Consider the following 17,360-nt stretch of genomic DNA (forward strand, 5'->3'; position numbering starts at 1 on the left):
GGGTTATTAATGTGGTTTTAAATGTACAGTGTGTACACATCCCAAGACACAAATGCAAGATGGTGGTGGTTAATTCACTCCTTTTCTGCCATTTCACCTCTCCAAATTCCCTTCCCCAGCTACTCATGGAGAGTGGAATTTGGCCACTCCTGGCTCATCCCCTCCCCACAAAAAAGGGGAGCAGAGGAAATGCATCACCGAAAACATGGACAAAAGGAGGCACAGATTTGCAAAAAATGTGCACATGTAAAGTTAGAAATCATAACTGTAATTTAAATAGAAACACGATGCATTTTGCCATAGCAAAGAAGACGGCAACCAAGTGGCCTCCCTGCCTGTATTGTCTGCTGTCTAGATGCTAACTGTTGATTGGCATCTTCAAGCCCTCCTTTCTTATGGTACTTTATCTGGAATGGGACTTGGACCAGCCAGGGCATCAAACCAGGGACTGTTCTCTGTATAGTAGGACACATGGTCTCCTTAAGAGATTAGACCAAGCCTGGGTGGTGCCACCATCCATGTAAGGAAAGATGCAGAAAATCTCTACACTGATTCAGTGTCTACCAGGAGAAACTTTCTGTATCGTACTAATGAAGCTGCCTTATACCAAGTCAGACTATCAGTCCATCAGGTTCAGTACAGTGGTACCTCTGGTTAAGTACTTAATTCATTCCGGAGGTCCGTTCTTAACCTGAAACTGTTCTTAACCTGAAGCACCATTTTAGCTAATGGGATCTCCTGCTGCCATTGTGCCGCCGGAGCACAATTTCTGTTCTCATCCTGAAGCAAAGTTCTTAACCTGAAGCACTATTTCTGGGTTACCGGAGTCTGTAACCTGAAGTATATGCAACCCGAAGTACCACTGTATAGTCTACACTGACTGGCAGGGACTTGTTAGGGTTTGAGAGTCTCTCCTAGCCTAACTTGGGAGATGCCAAGGATTGAACCTGCGACCTTCTGCATGCTAAGCAGATGCTCTAACCACTGAGCTGCAGCCCTTCCCCAAACATGGTACACTTGTATCAGTTGAGTTTGTACATTAGCACTAAAAAAAAAAAATCAAAACAATTAGCTGAAGACGGTAACACTACCAGATACATGCCACCATGAAGCTGCCAGTGTCTGACACATGTGTGGCATTGGTCCAGGCCAGCGTTATATGGGGTTTGGTGCCACCCGTGAGGCAGAAGCCTGGGCAGGGGGAAGAGGAATGCTCAGAGCTGTCAGAGACAGAGATGGGCAGGGAGGATATGTTGGAGGAAGAGGCTGTTCAGGCAAGGAACAGGCCAACGAATCCCCATCATCCCGCACCCTGCTGCCTCCTAGAAACAGGAGGGGCTTGAAGACAGAAGAGCAGCGATGCCTTCAACACAGGAAAAGCCTCAAGTTGTGTGCATGCACCCTGTCAAGCGACGGTACAGAAGCTGGTTGGGGTGTGTAGTCCCCACTGTTGCTGCAGCTGCTCTGTAGGGCACAGCCCTGGGACAGCTGCCTAGAGGCCAGAAGGAAGTATGTGGGTGTATCTGGGGCACCATTGGAATTGCTATAAGTGCATGCTTTTGTCAATAAAGAATTCACTATCAGACATGTGCCTTCCTTGGCCAGGGGTGCCTGAGGACTCTTTGTTCTTATTGGCACAATAGGCTAACATGGTTACGCCTCTGAAATACATTTCTGGCTAGAATGCTTGGGTCTGTATTCTTTGAAGTTCTGGATGGATGTTCAATGCTTTATTATCCATCCAAAACTGTACACTGTCAGATTGTGGAATATCAACAGGGCTCCCTTTCTGGAAACATCTGTGTTACGCTTTAATTTGTACTCTTAAAGATAAGGTGCAGTCAGAAGAATGAAAGATGCAGGTAAACAAATATGGAAAGTGGATTAGAGCTTTCAAGTAGCCGGCCAACAATATTGTGGGTGCTTCGATGTAAGTGGAATAGCATGCCTGGATATAGCTTATTTGCAGACTTTTGAGCAAGAGTGTGTGGGTGGAAGCCCAAAAATAAGCACTAGCATAATTACTTCAACAGTAAATGTTAACATCCAACATATTGGGAGAAGCAAGCCGGCCTGCTTTTGTGTTTTTAACAGGGGTTGACATGACTCTCTGCTGATGCTTATCTGCACAGATAAATCAGCTTACAGCTGTAGATTTCTGAGCAGGCTAGGCCATTCTTTTGATCAGTTGGCAACCCTACTTGATTGCATTGTGTACAGGTTAAGTGGTAAGACTGTTCAGTTAGGGCATGGGAGACCTGGGTTCAAAACCTCGCTCAGCAATGAAGCTCACTATATGTCACCCGGGATGATGAGTGCCACCTGCAATCCTCTGTCCACTCACATGAGAGTAAGTTGTATCAGAATCCTCTCTTAATTGAACAGGGAAGCAAGCCACAGAGTGGTTGATTTAGTATTACATCCTCGTCACAAGAGAGGAGGATAGAGACCTAGGTGCCCCGCATGGGACCTCCTTGATGCCCCACTAGGTTCCAGCAGCCTCCACTGTGTCCCAAGAATGGCTACATGCTGACTTTAAATGAACTGAGCAAACACAAGGAGAGGCATAGGTCCACACTTCACATGGGATCTCCTCCCATTGTTACATTACAGGGCATGTAGCCTACGGCACGTTTAACAGAGGCCTTGATCTGGCCCTGTCTGTGAATGCCAAACTACAAACTTGGTGACGAAAGCCGTTGCTCAATGTGACAGACTCCTCCAGATCAGGGCTAAATTATTAATCGGGGCTGTGTTGTCAGTGTGAACATATTGTGCTGCATAATAATAGCTGCACAAACAGCGGAGGAGCTGTGCTGAATCTGCATTATTGATAAACAGAGAAGAACATTCACTTCTAATTATGCATTTAAGGCCCAAACAACAAACCTAGAAGGTTCTTTGTTGCCGCCAATCTCCACAGGTGGCAAAAGGTGGCTTCAAAGGACAGAGTTGTAGCCTTTGCCAACAGGGAGCCTAACTGCGTGTAGGGGTGGCAAGTGCCTCTCCTGCACGTGTGCAAGACGCTGCTCCCCATGGACGTGGGACGGGAACAGTGATAGACTAATATAGCCGAGACAAAACGCAGTGTTCACATATTGCAAAGCGGGGGCGGAGGACGACATGGGAGACAGCCACAGCAACTAAGAACATAGAGGAGAAGCATACTTATGCCTTCAAGCCACAAGCGTACCCCCATCCATGGCACACCTTTACAGCAGCATACCCTCCAACTTCTTCTAACCTAATTCTAGGGCATCCCCTGCCTCCATCATGCCGCCCCACCAGGCGACCTCACTGCTTGCGGCTTTTGTCAGCAATGTCCCGGTCAAATCAGGACAATTGGCGGGTGTACATCAGCTCCAGAATTGCAGTACAGGAAGTTTCTCTTCTATTGACCTCAATGGGAGGGGAATGACATGGTGACAGTATATCTCATGTTCTTCTGCTTCGTGGAACCCCTTTGGCTCCTTGGTATACTCCAGAGCTTAGGGCAAGGAAACAAGCTGAGGGGTGGCTCAAACGTGAGCAGAGGAAAATTCTGGTTGAGTGCAATTGAACACTGAGCCTACCTGGTGGCAGTGAAGGCAGCAAAGAAGGATAGCTTTATTGCTTCCACTGCATCCACATTTTGTCGTCTGGCAGAGGACCTCTGGGTAGTGTGGGGCCTTTTACTGTCTGGCCTGAAGGAGGTGGAAGAACCAAGGCACCTCAAAGTGGCATGACACAAATGTTGCTACCACACCACTGGAAGCAGAAAGCAAGCTGAGGAACTGGGTCATTGCCTCTACCCCTCCATTAAATGCTCCTAATACACAGAATTACAGCTGTAAAAGATGCATTTTATCAGCACATTTCCATAATTGTCACCTATGTAAAGCCACCACTGAAATATATTGCTTATGATGTATGCACTGCAAATTACACAGGAAAAAAGTGAGCAAAATATGTGTGCTGGAGAGAGGCTTATTTGTTTTTGTTTTTTTAATATAAGAATTGTATTTACCTACATAGATACTCTTGCAGAAATGACAACACCCTGAGTTAACGTATGGGATTTATTGCTAGAACCTGTTGTTTGTTGTTCATTTTTATTTATTTGTTACATTTATATCTCACTTCTACTCCCATGAGCTCAAGGTGGTGTACATGGTTTCCCTCCGCCCCCCCCCACCTATTTTTTTCCATTATCTTGAAGCAGAAAATTGAACAAGGGCTGAGTTGAATTCCTGCTGGCAAAAAAAGCAGAGTCATTTTCACAGGACCATCTCCTTAGACAATGTAAACGACTGCAGTTCCCATCAAAGCTAGTTATTCTAATTTACACTGAGAGAGGATTTGGTCTAAGGAGCAGAGTAATGAGCACAGTAAGATTGCCAGATCACAATTACAAAAATAAGGGTCCCTCTGGGGAGGTACTGTCTGGTCTGCTCAGCTACAAAGCTGGGGTATTCCGAAGGAAGGAACATTTGTTTTTAAAGACCTGTCATGTTCTGAAATATTCTAAAGACAGCAAATGCTAACCTGTGGCCTTCCAGATGTCAATGGACTAAAGCAGTAGGGGGAACCATTGGCCTCCTGGATGTTGATGAACTACAACTGCTATCAGCCCCTGCATGCATGGCCAATGGCCAGGGATGGCGGAGATTGTAGTTCAGCAACATCCAAAAGCCAAAGGTTCCCCACACCTGGTTTATAGCCTCCATCCTTCCTGACTATAAGTAAAGGCAAAGGGGCCCCTGACCATTAGGTCCAGTCGTGACCGACTCTGGGGTTGCGGCACTCATCTCACTTTATTGGCCGAGAGAGCTGGCGTACAGGTTCCAGGTCATGTGGCCAGCATGACTAAGCCGCTTCTGGCGAACCAGAGCAGTGCACGGAAACGCCGTTTACCTTCCCGCTGGAGCGGTACCTATTTATCTACTTGCACTCTGACGGGCTTTCGAACTGCTAGGTTGGTAGGAGAGGGACCAAGCAACGGGAGCTCACCCTGTTGTGGGGATTCGAACCCCCAACCTTCTGATCGGCAAGTCCTAGGCTCTGTGGTTTAACCCACAGCACCACCCGCATCCCTTCCTGACTACAGACCAAGCTATTTGGGGGTAATGAGAGATGGGAGTCCAAAAACAACTGTAGGGCCACATCTTTCCCATCCCTGCACTAATACTTACTCATCCCTCTCCCCTGCCCAATTCTTTTACTTCTCCAAAAAAGGTGATTCTAGCCAGTTATGAAATATGGAACAGATAGCCTCAACAAACCAAGGACAGGCATTTAGATGAAGAGGGGTGTTATTTTACATATTTAGAAATAAAAGATCCAACGCATGACCCATACTTGATCCAATTAGGCTTTTGTAACAACACACACAAAATAGAAGAAGGAAAGCATAATGTGTATGACTACCTGCTGTTTTTTGGATTCTGGCACAATCTAGATGGAAAAAAACACAAACCCTAGTAATCATCTCAACTGGCTTCCAATAATAGCAAATTATATAGAGGGTTAAGCCAAGGTTCTCTTAAGCACACACATCAGCTTGATTATCAGCAGCAAAAATGCATATAAGCAACACTTTCTAGAGCTTATGAGTGCACATTTTAAAAATGAGCAATATAATTTAGAAGGAGATTAAGGCGTAACGGCACACAAGCCAAGCACTTTGTTTACTTCAGCTGCTTGTAATGTGCTCCACTTACAAAAAGAAGCATAAATCACACATACATTAGTACAGTAAAGCATGGTTTTTATCATATTTGTGAGACACTGGCCCCTGGCTGCTTGGCAAGAAGAAAGCTTAAATGGGGTTCCTCCTCTTGCTGTGGAACAGGGAGCTAGCAGTCTTCTTTTGTTAGTCACAAAGGATAGTTAGTCCCTGCACAATTTTGTCATTAGACCAGATGCTATTTGGTGCCTTTTTGCTTGAATGCGTATAACTTTTTTACTGCAGCTCTCCTTTTTTGTTATTGCTTCCAAGTCTCCAATGTGCTTCCTATGATTTGGACAGAGTGGATCCACTTTGCAGATGGTCACATGATATTGCAGAAGCAATTGTGTGTGTGTTACAATGTGCACTTGCATAGAAACACTTTACCATGTGACTCCAAAGCATCCAAAAATCAGCTTGCCTGGAATGGCTCATGAGCAGCTGGTTGGCTACAGTGAGAGCAGGATACTGGACTAGATGGGCCATTGGCCTGATCCAGCCGGCTGTTTTTGTGTTGTTAACTGAAGCCTCACCTGCTGAGTAAGAAAATAGGAAGCTGCCTTATACAGTGGTACCTCGGGTTACAGACGCTTCAGGTTACAGACGCTTCAGGTTACAGACTCCACTAACCCAGAAATAGTACCTCGGGTTAAGAACTTTGCTTCAGGATGAGAACAGAAATCGTGCTCTGGCGGTGCGGCAACAGCAGGAGGCCCCATTAGCTAAAGTGGTGCTTCAGGTTAAGAACAGTTTCAGGTTAAGAATGGACCACCGGAACAAATTAAGTACTTAACCCGAGGTACCACTGTACTGAGTCAGGCCATCTAGCTCATTGAGTGGACCTACATTGGCTCCCAGTATGTTTCCGAGCACAATTCAAAGTGTTGGTGCTGACCTTTAAAGCCCTAAACGGCCTCGGTCCAGTATACCTGAAGGAGCGTCTCCACCCCCATCATTCTGCCCGGACGCTGAGGTCCAGCGCAGAGGGCCTTCTGGCGGTTCCCTCATTGCGAGAAGCAAAGCTACAGGGAACCAGGCAGAGGGCCTTCTCGGTAGTGGCGCCCACCCTGTGGAACGCCCTTCCAGCAGATGTCAAAGCGATAAACAACTACCTGACATTCAGAAGACATCTTAAGGCAGCCCTGTTCAGGGAAGTTTTTAACGTGTGATTTTACTGTATTTTTGGTTTTTATGGAAGCCGCCCAGAGTGGCTGGGGAGGCCCAGCCAGATGGGCGGGGTATAAATAATAAATTATTATTATTATTATTCCAATGGAATCACAACCCAACGTAATTCTTAGTGTTCGAGACTCTTATACTTAAGGTACAATTAAATCAATGGTTAAACAAGGGTTAACTTTAAAACTGGATATTTTTGTGGGAAGAAAAATGATATTGGTTGTTTCAGTGAAGTAATAATCTTGATGACGAGTTGTACGTTTGTTCTTACACAAGTCATCAGGGAAAAAAGTTCTTTATTACCAATCCTTTCAGGGTTATTATATCAAGCAAGGTGAATGAGGAAATCTTTGTACAATATGCCAATAGATCATATTCATAACTCATAGCTGATCATAAACATAAAGTGATTGATGCCTCTGGAAAAAGTAATGTGAGCAAGTCTTCTTTCAAGTATGCAATCTGGCAAATAATAACGCCAGTACTGATCATTCAGGAAATGAAAAATGTCTTCTTCAGCAGGGTGCTTTCTGTGCATTTGGAAAGATTATTTCAGGAACCAGAAAGTACACAATTTTTTCTGAAGCTTTAAATCTTTCAAATGTGTGGGGCTTTGATGAACAAATCCATGTTGCTTTTAAATGCCTTTGCAAGATGAAGATGAAAGATGCTGTTCCAAATAATTATGGATTACAAACTTTCTGAAAACTCACACTTGATTTGTCTCACATGAGTGGAGGCTCGATAAATCGGGACAGGATTTTTGGCAGTCATGGTAATGCTTCTTCTAACCAATTATATGTAACTTTAAATTACATGCTTTGTTTTGCACACAAAAACAAGAAAATAAAGTTCCACATTGGGTTGTGTGTAGAGTTAACTCTTCTGTGAGTGGAAGGAATCCTTCTGTTTCAGGAAAGGTCCCCTCAGTTCAGGGGAGAGGCTTTGATCCTTTTGGGGGGGGGTGTCAAAGCAATAGTAACCAATATCTGCTTTCTCCTGCAGCACCTAGTACCAACTCCTAAACCAGGCTTCCTCAACCTTGCCCTCCAGATGTTTTTGGCCTACAACTCCCATGATCCATAGCTAGCAGAACCAGTGGTCAGGGATGATGGGAATTGTAGTCTCAAAGGATCTGGAGGGCTGAGGTTGAGGAAGCTGGTTAAACCTTAGGTTTACAACCTTTCTGAGTCCACGGCTCCCTCACTTTCTGAGGCTCACCTTTAGCCTGTCTGCGGACAGTGCAGCCCCCTCCAAGGTAGAGGCAGGGCTCAGGAACTACATTTCCCATCAGGCACGCTTTGCAGATGACACAACCCTCGCTTCCACCACACGTGGCTACTTCTATTAATCTACACAATCTAATCTACAGTATCTATTAAGAGATGGGAGAGAAAGAAGGAGGTACAGAGATTGGTCCTGTTCTTTGTTCCCTTCACCATCATTCAAGGCTCCCCAGGGCACTGTGGCACATCAGTTGAAAACCATTGTACTATGAGGATTGCGGGATGGGACGGGGCGGATGTATCCTGAGATGTGGAAAAAGGAAAGAGGAGTTGGGGGGATGTATAAAACCAAGGCAGTGGTCATGGATCACTGCCTTGTCGTGGCAAAGGGGCTTGAATAACTCAGAGAAGCTATGAGCTATGCCGTGCAGGGCCACCCAAGATGGACAGGTCATAGTGGAGAGTTTTGGCCAAACGTGATCCACCTGGAGCAGGAAGTGGCAGGACACTTGGCAGTATCCCTGCCAAGAAAACTCCATGGACAAAGACAACAGGCATATAATAGCATGAGTTTGACCAAACTGCGGGAGGCAGTGGAAGACAGGAGTGCCTGGCGTGCTCTGGTCCATGGGGTCACGAAGAGTCGGACACGACTAAACAACTAAACAACAACAACATAAAGCCAAAAGTGCTTACAACAAAACCAACAGTGAAAATGCAGCCTCAGGGACACTGGAGAAACAAAATTATGGCTGCACCCCCAAATTTAGTCATTGCAAAGCTACAAGGAACCAAGGAGAGGAGCCAAAGTGCTTCAATGGGCAAGGAAAAGCAGCCGTGGAGTTGGCCACTGGTTCTTAGGTGCCTTAGTGCCAGAGGGCCCCTGCGAAAAAGAGAGTAATCAGTGAGTGGCATTCTGAGAATAATTTTAAAGACCTCACACTATCAAGCATGCTCTAGTAGGGTCACCATTCTAGTCACATTCCATGCTTGCATAAAACAGGAATTCCTGCTAAAATATTGGTTTGCTGTGTCGTTGAACAGCACACAGTGATGATCCAAGAAGACACTCCAAAAATAAATTACTTCAAAAGGCTTAAACAAACAGAAAGACTGGCTTTAAATATCACTGAAGGAGAAACCACAATATGAATGCTAAAAACCTTTTTGAAAATGGTAACATTTATGTCACCCAAGAAGATACAGTGTTACTTTATTTGTTGCCTATAATATGGACTGCATAGTAAATAAAATAAAGTTATTTATACTCAAAACAAAAACATGATTATATTTCAGAAAACATTTTCATAACAATTTCATCTCAACTGGAAAACCTTTGCTATGTTTCCAGTGAAAGCCACCCTCGTAGTTTTATAAACTGATCTGGTGATCACCCCACCTAATGCTCTTGGGTGGGTGGCAATTTGATTTTTGACATTTTCAAAGTGCGAAGCAGCTCAGAAAAAGTGAACTCTGCCAGTACTTCTCCCAGCATGAGGATTTAACGCTGAGGATTTATCTCTACTTGTTACCTTATTTTGATTGATTTATTTCATAAAATTTATACACTGCTTGATTGTGAAGAACCTCAAAGAGGTTTACAAAAAGATAAAACAATAAAATCAATTTAAAAAATCACAACCATACTTTAAAACATACAGAGGTTAAAATGCTAAAACAGATTCAAATTACCTCAGCTTTCTAAGCATCTGGGTAGACTTGTCTAAACAAGAATGTTTTCAGCAGGAACCAAAAAAGAGTACAGTGATTGTGCCTGCTTGATATCAACAGGCAGGAAGTTCCAAATATTCTATTCTATTCTATTCTATTCTATTCTATTCTATTAATATTATAATTTACATTGTTTTTGTCAGTTGCTTTGATTATCGTTTAGATGAAAGAGCAGGATATAAATCAGGGACACAGAAGCTCAGGACCGGAGGCCAAAAGTGCCGCTCTAGGGTCCAGACCTCTCTGGCTGGTCGTGAGGACTCTCCTTAGACTACACCTTCTCTTCAGCCACACCTTCTCTGCTCTTGCTCACCTTTGCACCCTCCACGGGTGTTTTTTGTCTGCCTGGAATCTGATAATGCCTCTTGCTTGCCTGAATACAGATGTGTGTATGAGTCTGTGTAGAAACTAGTCCAATGTATAAAGGTAAATTTTCCAATCGTTTTCCCACCTAGTCTCTGGCTCTGCCCTCTGCTGGAATTTGGCTGCCAGAAGTATGCCCAGAAAGCAATGTGGCCCTTGGTCTGAAAAAGATTTCCCACCACTGGTGTATGTGATTAAAACCAGGTATATTGGAAATAAATAATGGATTTGCAACCAGGGGCATGGTGGTAGTGCTGTATGCACATAAAATATGTGGGAAAAATAGTTGTGCTCTTGTTGGTAAAGCTAGTACTGGATATTGTTTGATGTCAGCAGCTAGCCAGCAGTAAATCACACTGTGCAAGTTGGAGTTAACTCATTATTAGCAAAAACACGTTCTGCACAGGAGTGTCAGGCCTAATGAGCCCAGCAACTCATCTCTAGTAGGTCTAGCTTCCATGAAGCAGTAGTTGAGGCTGAAGGTACCCCCTCCCCGCAGCTACCTAAGCCCCTTCTTCTCCAGGGTTTCTTCCCAAACAATCAGAGACTGTGTTCGCACATCGCTAATCTCTCCTCTGCCCTTTTCATGCCTCTTCTGGTTCTGGGAGAGAAGGGTTGAGGGGAGCTTGTTGAAGCAGGCGAGGGAGACTCTCATGACTCTTTCATCAGCCTGATTCATCTCTGCCTCTCTCCTCCCCCCCCCCCTCCTGCTTCAGCTTCTACTTCTGGACTGCTCTCTGCCACACTCTACCAGCTCACTAAGCCCTCTTACATCTTCAGCTTCTGACACCTCCTCTTCCCAGTCTTCTCTCTTTTCTCCCTGTAACCCCTCATTGTTGTCCCACCACCACTCCCCAGGCTCTGAGGCTTCTTCTCTTGGTGGTTCCCCAGCTGGTTCCTCCCACCATTCCTCTGCCTCCAACCTGTTCATGACATTGGAAAAGAAAAATGCCGTGAATACCTTTGCCACAGTACACGCTGCCAAATGCTATTAATTTGTTCATAGCATTCGATGAAACTCAAGTTCTGAATAGTCAGTGCAGAATGAGATGAGGACCAGGATGTTTTCTTTCACAAAGCTAATAGATTCTTTGTGGGAGGGGGGGGGGGTTGGCTGACTATTTCATAAAACAATGTGTGTCTATGTGTTATTTTACTTATTTGAAAGAAAGGTGGAGAAAGAGATTCTCACAGGAGGAATTTGAACAGCAAAGCTCTCTGATAAAAGAAGGCTAAAAAGTTCATTCCAAATACCAATTTGCTAATAGTCCCATGAGAGTAATGTTTATATTGGCAACAATGAACAAATAGAGATGAGTGACAGGTCCACAATTAAACCATGAATGGAAGCAAATATTCCCAGTGCAGAGTATGCATATCACTTGCCAATACAGTGGTACCTCGGGTTACAGACGCTTCAGGTTACAGACGCTTCAGGTTACAGACTCCACTAACCCAGAAATAGTACCTCGGGTTAAGAAGTTTGCTTCAGGATGAGAACAGAAATCGTGTGGCGGCAGCACGGGAGGCCCCATTAGCTAAAGTGGTACCTCAGGTTAAGAACAGTTTCAGGCTAAGAATGGGCCTCTAGAACGAATTAAGTTCTTAACCCGAGGTACCACTGTAGAAAGAGACCAATATTCCAATGTCCTGAGACCATATTCTAATGACTACATTACTCCAGTTTTCTAATTAGCTCCTACAAATGATTACCCTGGATGTAACCACACCTTTCAGATGAGTAGAATCGTCAATTCCTCCTGCACTTCAGTTACAAAATGCCTCAATAAGCATGTGAACTGGTGGGATGATTTCACCCAGTTTGATGGTTAGCACTGGTGTCGGACTCAGTGGCGGACCTTGGAGTCTCAAATTTCAGTGGCACCCTGTGCGACGCCAAAATTCAGCCCCCACCCATCACCTTCCAGTCTACATCACAGCTGAGATGCCCTCTGTGGCACCCCTGAGGCTCTGCACCCAGTGCAATTGAACCAGTTGTGCTCCCCTAAAGCTGCCTCTGTTGGACTTGAACAAAGGAGATCTGGTTTCGGGCTAAGAGGCTTATGGGGTGATCTTGGGCCAGTAGCACAAACATCCTAACCTACCTTGAACAAGGAGAAGGACAACAGCTAATAGGGGAATGTTTGTCACTTGGTAATAGTTATCTGCTTTGCATGCAGACTGTCCCAGGTTCAATCTGGCATCTCCAGGTAGGACTGGAAATGTCCCATTTGAAACCCTGCAGAACTGCTGCCAGTCAATGTAGACAATGGATGAGGAACTATGGGTATCCAGGTGTTGTTGGACTCCAACTCCCATCAGCCCCAGCCAGTATGGCCAATGGTCAGGATGATGGGCACCGTAGTTCAGCAAATGTACGCAGGGCCACAGGTTCCCAACCCTAGATGGACGAATGGCATGTTCCTATGTTGCAAAATTGTCGTAAATAAATTGGGATAAAATTGCCACATATAGTGTCTGAGCAAGTTGGAGGAAGAGCAGAACACAAATGTTTTTAATCGTGTTCTGACCTTTCTGTTGTGTTTATGGAGTGGTGAAGGCAAAGTCTCATTAGCTCCACAAGGGGCAGGGGACAATCTTATTAAGGTTTTATTCTGTGCTTTTTTTTCTGGGGAGATGCAGAGGTATGCATACCCCTAAACATTTTTTGAATCTTTGTACTTTTGTCCATTTGCTGTATTTATTTTCCCCGATTTGAACAATAAAATGGTGGCTTTCTCGGGTCAAAATGAGAGTATCCCTAAACATTTTTTAAAGAAAAAAGCACTGGTTTTATTTTACAGAGAATGATGGTGGTTCTTTTCACTCCCACTTTTGAAGGTGGGCCAGTATGTTCCTGAAGAGTAGCTAAAGGGAGTGAAGGTGGTTATGGTGGAAGGGGACTTTAGTCCCAGTGTTCAAATTCTCAAAAGAAAGATGTTGAGTCCCATGTCTGTATGGAAGATTGTATGGTGTTGCCTTTGGACCTGGAAACATTATGTTTTAATCCCAGATATGAGGAAATAGAATATGGATAAAGTTTATGGTTTGGTGTATTCTACTTTAGTGGTGGATTTAATCTGCTCACGTTGCTCTGTGATATTCTGCAGTGCATCCACATTATTGCTGTCCATGATGGTATTTGTAATTGGACAGTTTAATCTTGAGCTCACAGCTGTGTAACTAAGCGTAGGAAAGAACACGTTATGGAAGGTGCGGTTAAAATGCACACACGCATATATACAAATTAAAATGCAGTATGTGTTTGTGTGTGAATTACTGTATTTCCGAAAGCGAACTGCGTTATTTTGTACCAGAGGGAATGTGGGTGTTTTAGGAACTAACACTGGATCATATGTCTCTTGTACACCACCTCTGTAATGTGGCGTAGGCGTGAGATAACGAAAAGGGTTTCCAAGAAAATAAGGCGGACAGGAGGAGCAGAGGTTTCTCCTTCTGAGCTTTCAAAAACCCCGATCCCTGCTAGTAACTGCGCATGTGTCGTCGTCGTCGTCATCAACAGCATTAGAAGCAGCACAGTGACTACATAGAGATACAGTAAGTTATTTAAAGTTACGATTCAATTTTTCTGAGACGGCTGAGGATGAGATTGGTTTAGAGTTCCAACCAAAAGTCTCCCATACACACACATTTACGGTTGCTGTAAATATAAGTCCCTATCAGGGAAAAAGGAGGGGTATAAATAAAAGAAACGATCAGCCTACTAAAGTCACACGTCCCAGGAGAAAATCCAGGGCTCAGTTTATTTATTTGAAACACTTCTATCTCGCTCTTCGGTGGAAAACAAAACCAAAAACCAAAAAGAAATACCAGAATGGGTAGCAATTAAAAGCCATGCATATACATTCATTTACGCACGTAAAAGCAATCTTAATCTGAAAACCTGAATGCAGATTGTTGTGCTTTTAAATGTTTCAAAGTTAAAATAAAAATAAAAATCCATACGTAAGACCTGAGTTGGAAAGGGTACTAGAATTGTCATTGCTGCCACGTTTTGTTGGGGTGGTGGAGAGAAGGCGCTACTGCTCCATCACAGGCACGTTAAATTCCTGCCCCTCTCATTGCTTTCTATGAGAAGCTTTTAGTCCCGCCCCAGCGGAAATAAAGATGGCGTTCAAAGCGAACCCGGAATCTGTAAGTGGTGTGCTAGTCTACTTGAGCAAGTCTACAGCGGGTTCTGCTTTCCTCCCGCCTATACTCTGTGCTTTACGGGCCCGGGAAGCTCCTGTTACGCATGCGCTGAAGTCTCTCGCCTGGTGGTGTAACCTAGCAACGGGAGAAGCCGGACGCGTTAGGAAAAGAGCGAGGGGACAGGCGTTGTGGGTTCTTGGGAACGCAGCTACCCGTGTAAACAGTAGTGTACAGATCTCGCTGAACTGGTGAGACTTTCCGGGCCGAGGCTGGGCTGGGAAGCCGTCTAAGGCAAGGAAAATGTTTATTCCCGGGTAACTGGATCATATGTTGATGAATCCTCTGGGTTTTACTGGCAACTGTTTTATTAATTTTGTAAAAGAAAAAAAAGCAAGCATATGAATAAGGCAAATCGATTTTAAACGGGATGGGGGTATTCATTGCGTTTAGAGATTCACGCACACACGTGTCACAACAACGTGCATACGCTTCCAGAAAAGGCGTTTCCCTTGTGTGAGAGAAGGGGAGGGGGAGGGAGGAAGAAAGAAAGAAAGAAATTGCTTTTTAAAAGAAAAGTTTCCTTTTTGCAAGTATTCAAATGTTTTATGTTTGTTTCAGAACTTATATACCGCTTCACATGAAAATAATACCCAAGCGGAACACACACACACACACACACACTCATACAAATCATAAGGCAATGTAAAAGCATGAATTCAAGAAAAAAATAAAAGCTGAAGAATTAGAATGGACTATTTTCAGTTAGCTCAGCTAGTTAGAGCATGGTGCCATTAATGACAAGTTGCAGGTTCAATCCCCATACGGGCCACCTGCAGATTCTTGCATTGCAGGGGGTGGACTAGATGACCATTGAGGTACCTTCCAACTCCATAATTCTATGATTTTATTTAATATATTTCAAATAACTGCTTAGCCCAATCCCAGCCATGGTTTCACAGAAGAAGTATGAGTGCAACTGAACATAGAAGCAGCAACTCTGCTTGTTCTGGCAGGACAGAGATGAGCAGGGAGGTGTTTTTCCCCCACATTTTGGACACATTTAAAGCACTATGGTACCATTTTAAACAGCCATGGCTTCCCACAAAGAATTCTTGGAGCTGTTGTTAAGGATTCGGACAGTTGTTTGGAGGCTCCTATTTCCTTCCCAGAGCTACAGTTCTGAGTTCCCTGTGAGAGGGATTGACTGTTCCGCTTCTCTACTTCTTTGATCCTGTATCTCCACATCCCATTTGACCCTAATCCCATTTAAAACAAAAACCAAAACCTGCCACTGGGGAAGAATGAGTGGGACCACATGAGCTTTGATCAATTTTGATTATACTTTGGGCAGCTCAACTAGGGTTTTTTCTTGACTTCACTAGGCTCACTGTGCCACATCTGAGGATTTTGTGCTTTACTTGCTTTGCTCTTTATTATCATATATGTATTCCCTTTTCCATATTTGAGAGCTAATATTCTCCCTGCCAACATTGTAGGTAGGGATAGTTCTGTCTCTCTGGGAACATCTCCACTGTAGCTGCATAATGAGCCTTGCTTTAATGAAGAGCAGCTTAGCCAAAACTATATGAGGAAAGAAGCAAGGAATATACCGACTTACAGAGGAGGATTTCAGAGGATTTAGAAAGTAATTCATTTCTGAAGTGTACATTTTTCCAGTTCCTAACAAATCAGTTGAGGTCAGTTGTGTTACAATTTCATGCTGTCATCTTTGCCACTCAAGGCTGCCCCTGCATTTGAAAAGGGTGTCCAGGGCAGGAAAGACAGGTTTGAAAATAAGAGTGATGCAGTGCAGGCATTAGTAATGTGGACTGGCACAGGAGTGACTGACTGCCTGCTTCGGTAGGGATGCCACATCGGTTGGAGTAGCTCTCAGATTTTATTCATGAACATTAATTACCGTATTTTTCGCCCTATAGGACACACTTTTCCCCCTCCAAAAATGAAGGGGAAATCTGTGTGCGTCCTATGGGGAGAATGCAGGCTTTCGCTGAAGCTTGGAGAGCGAGAGGGGTCGGTGCGCACCGACCCCTCTCGCTCTCCAGGCTTCAGGTAGCTATCAGCAAGCTGGGGAGCCCGCGGGAGTTCCCGCAGGGCTCCCTAGGCTGCGGACAGCAGCCTGCTGTCCGGAGCGCGGGGTGCGCTGAAGCAGTGCACCCCGCGCTTCGGGCAGATATCCGCAGCCTAGGGAGCCCTGCGGGTAGCAGCCTGCTGCCTGGAGCGCAGGGCGCGCTGAAGCCGTGACTGGGGGGGGATAATTTTTTTTCTTTATTCCCCCCCCCCAAAAAACTAGGTGCGTTCTATGGGCCAGTGCGTTCTATAGGGCGAAAAATATGGTAATTATTTGAACAGTTGTTTTAAGCTACCTGTTGTCAAGCACTGAACTTGAAGGGGTGAAGGAAGAAAGAGACTAAACATTGAAATTTATGCTGAAATTGACCATTGCTCCATCTAACTCAACACTGCCTACTCTGATTAGTAGAGGCTTTCCAAGGCACAGAAAAGTATGTTGCCATCCTGCAATCTGATATCATTTTAACCCAAGACTAGAAGGGCTTGAAATGGGATCTTTTACATATAAAATATATGCTGTGCCATAGGCCTGAGCAAACAAAGACTACCACTGCTTTGGTTACCAGAACCTTCCTTGTTAGCAGAAACTTCCTTTTCCTTGCATCTGTCCGAATAGTATCAAATATATACATGTGTGTGCTTATATAGTGTCATTGATGTTTTGCTCTGTAAAGTGCCAGGTATAAGAAGCCAGATCTCAGTCATAAAGAGCTTTAAACCTAAATACAACAGTGGACATGAACAGAGGAAGGAAAAGGAGGGGCAGTTGTAATAGGGGATGAAATCTTCTCATAATCTTAATTAAAGGTAAAGGTACTCCTGACCATTAGGTCCAGTTGCGGACAACTCTGGGGTTGTGCGCTCATCTCGCTCTATAGGCCAAGGGAGCTGGCGTTTGACTGCAGACAGCT

The 17,360-nt window shown here is 44.5% G+C and overlaps 2 protein-coding genes across 11 annotated transcripts in view; one reads left to right on the plus strand and one right to left on the minus strand.

The window, feature by feature from the left end:
• PIP4K2A (phosphatidylinositol-5-phosphate 4-kinase type 2 alpha) overlaps nt 1–17,360 on the minus strand; it is a 190,482-nt gene that overhangs the window by 83,916 nt on the left and 89,206 nt on the right. The gene's annotated exons all lie outside the window — the stretch shown is intronic.
• Nucleotides 14,425–17,360, plus strand: part of ARMC3 (armadillo repeat containing 3) — a 61,255-nt gene continuing 58,319 nt past the window's right edge. For 3 of the 9 annotated variants that reach the window (XM_081931624.1, XM_081931623.1, XM_081931630.1), the window contains exons 1-2: nt 14,427–14,649; nt 15,855–16,055. The gene's annotated coding sequence lies outside the window, so the exon portion shown is untranslated. Of the gene's footprint in view, nt 14,650–15,854; nt 16,056–17,360 lie in introns of all 9 variants that reach the window. The other 6 variants (XM_081931631.1, XM_081931629.1, XM_081931625.1 and 3 more) reach the window with 6 other exon arrangements.

This window comes from Podarcis melisellensis (genome assembly GCF_964234715.1).
Source record: "Podarcis melisellensis genome assembly, chromosome: 12".
NCBI lineage: Eukaryota > Metazoa > Chordata > Lepidosauria > Squamata > Lacertidae > Podarcis > Podarcis melisellensis.